This window comes from Onychomys torridus, chromosome 14 (genome assembly GCF_903995425.1).
Source record: "Onychomys torridus chromosome 14, mOncTor1.1, whole genome shotgun sequence".
NCBI classification, from domain to species: Eukaryota; Metazoa; Chordata; class Mammalia; order Rodentia; family Cricetidae; genus Onychomys; species Onychomys torridus.
In genome coordinates this window covers 24029226-24032149 of record NC_050456.1, presented here as the reverse complement: position 1 = coordinate 24032149, position 2924 = coordinate 24029226, and the positions used below count along the sequence as shown (strand labels likewise).

Sequence of the window (2924 nt, the reverse complement as noted above, 5' to 3'; positions counted from 1 at the left end):
TGGCTGGGGATTTCACTGTTTTGATCTGCTAGTGTGATGAATTTTATTTTTTTGCTCTTCTTCTTCTTCTTCTTCTTCTTCTTATTCTTCTTCTTCTTATTATTATTATTAAAATAAGCCCTCTCCTGTTACACCATGCAACTCAGTTAACAAGCCACGCGATCGTAATGCCAAAGTTTATTGAGGGCTTTTCACACCTGTTTGAATAAATTTAATTCATTTCACTTTAACCATGTTTTTTTACAATAAAGTTTTATTAGAATTAACGTATAAACGCTTATGAAATCCAGGAGTAGGAGGCTGAGGCAGGAGGATAGCTGAAAGTTTGAAGTCAGCCAATTCTAGTCCAGCCATTGTCTCAAAAACAAAACAAAACATGAACCTGGAATCCGTCTCTGCTCCATGGGTGATGGACTTTAGTCTCCTCCGCTAACGGAAACCTAGACCCAACCCTACAGTCCAGGTGCCTGAGCTTTTGCCGTAGCCTGTGGCTCCTCCAGCATGGTGGATCATCCTTAACCAGTACAGAGACAGCTGGGAAACACAGGGACTACTCTTATTCGATAAAACGGAACTTACCCAGAGCACAGAGGGGAAATGAAACTCTTCTCTATTTTTGAATTTCTCAGATATGATCACCTGATGGTTAGCAGTCCCCGCCTTCCAGCTCCCACCATACTCTTTCAAAATTAAAAAAAAAAAAAAAAAAAGGAATGCTTCTTGAATTTTCGTGTCACCCTTGCACAAGGGCCACGCTCATCTTCTCTCTATTGTTTCAGTTTCAGTGAATGTGCTGCCCAAGTGAGCACTCCCACTACACTACGTGCCCCCTCCTCCCCCCCCAGTGGTAGGGAGTGAACTCAGAGCCTGGAACACGCTAAGCAAGTGTTCTGTTGCAGAGGTTTGTATACGCTCACTGGTAGCCTCTTGAGAGGAATCCGTTAGCCTACAACTTTTCTAGATAATGTTCTTTCTGGCTATGGCACCCACTGCTGCTATCAGAAGTCACCAGAACTCCAAAAGGCAGCTAGCTCTTCATGGTTGTTACCCGCTTTTCCTCGGAGCCAAAGAGGATGGCTCTTCTGGCTGGAGCTCTCCTGGGGAAGAAAATCTTGTTATTTCTTGATGGACCCCAGGTTCCTACAATTGTGTGTGCCGTACCAAAGCCTTCAGAAATAGTGATTGAGTGAATAGACTGCCATTGATCTAATTTGAATCTTAGCTTTTCTACATACATGCTGTGGGACCTTGGACAGTTTTTCTTTCCATTTATTTATTTGTTTGTTTGTTTATGAAATGGTCTCTTGGAGGCCCAGGCTGGCCTCAAATTCACTGGATTTGAACTCAAAAAGTTTGTTGGTTTGGTTTGGTTTGGTTTTTCAAGACAGGGTTTCTCTGTATCAGGCCTGTCTGTCTGTCTGTCCTGGAACTCACTCTGTAGACCAGGCTGGCCTCAAATTTACAGAGATCTCCCTGTCTCTGCCTCCCTAGTGCTGAGATCACAGGGATGTGTCAACAAGCCTGGTGCAGATGGTGTTGAGACTCAAAGCCCAAGGCTTTTGGAAATGCTAGGTAAACATTCTACCAACTGAACTACACCCCACAGCCCAATTTACTTTACTCCACTTTCTACAAAGTGAGCATATAATACAAGATATTCAAATACCTTTCATTTGAGTCATTATGACTCCATTGTTCTTAACCTTAGTATTGGCCAAGTGCTAAGTGATTTTTACATTTAATTTTGGTACTTTTTTTTTTTTTTTTTTTTTTTGTAGTGCCAGGTTAAACTTGGGGCCCTCAGTATGTTAGGCATGTTCTCTGTACTGAATCTCATTCCAAAGCCTTTACATTTTAGTTAACAAATTAGCCGGGCGGTGGTGGAGCACGCCTTTAATCCCAGCATCCGGGAGGCAGAGCCAGGTGGCTCTCTGTGAATTCAAGGCCAGCCTGGCTGGGCTACCAAGTGAGTTCCAGGAAAGGCGCAAAACTACACAGGGGAACCCTGTCTCGAAAAACCAAAAAAAAAAAAAAAAAAAGAAAAGAAAAGAAAAGAAAAAGAAAAAAGAAAAAAAGAAATTATATGCCAGTCAGTGGTGATACATGCTTTAATCCCAGCACTCGGAAGGCAGAGGCAGTCAGATCTGTAGGTGGAGTTTTCCCATCCCACACTTGCTCTCAAATAAACACAGAGGCTTATATTAATTATAACTGCTCGGCCAATGACTCAACCTTATTACTAACTAGCATTTACATTTTAAGTTAGCCCATATTCCTTATTTATGCTCTGCCACATGGCAGGACCTTTATTAGCATGGCACGTTCATTGCCTGCTCCCTCTGCATCTGGCTGGCAACTCCAGACTCTGCTCTTCTTCCTCCCAGCATTCTCCTGAACCTTATTCTGTTCAGCTATTGGCCAGTCAGCTTCTTTATTAAGCCACTCACAGCAGCATATATTCACACAGTGTAAAGGAATATTCCACAGTACAGATCCCTGATTTGAGGCCAGGCTGATCGACAGAGCAAGTTCCAGGACAGCCGGGGCTATACAGAGAAATCCTGTCTCAAAAAAACAAAATAAAAATACAAAATTATTGTACTATTCTTTTTTTTTTCCGGAGCTGAGGACCGAACCCAGGGCCTTGCACTTGCTAGGCAAGCACTCTACCACTGAGCTAAACCCCTAACCCAGTTGTACTATTAATGATATCATTATTGTGTGTGGGTGCTACAGTATAATGTGCAGGTCCAAGGACTTTCCGAAGTCAGTTCTCTTCTTCCAACTTTATGTGGGTTCCAGGCATTGAACTCAGGTCACCAGGCTTGCATAGCAAACACCTTTACCTACTGAGCCACCTCATGGGCCTGGCCCTTGGTTGAGGCAGAGTCTTATTTTGTATGCTAGGTTAGCCTCAAATTCAT

The 2924-nt window shown here is 43.0% G+C and overlaps 1 non-coding gene across 1 annotated transcript; it reads right to left on the bottom strand.

The window, feature by feature from the left end:
* Positions 1 to 702: 702 nt before the first annotated feature.
* Positions 703 to 809, bottom strand: LOC118595988. Its single transcript, XR_004946657.1, has one exon. It is a non-coding gene; the product is annotated as a U6 spliceosomal RNA (small nuclear RNA).
* Between the last annotated feature and the right edge of the window lie 2115 nt (positions 810 to 2924).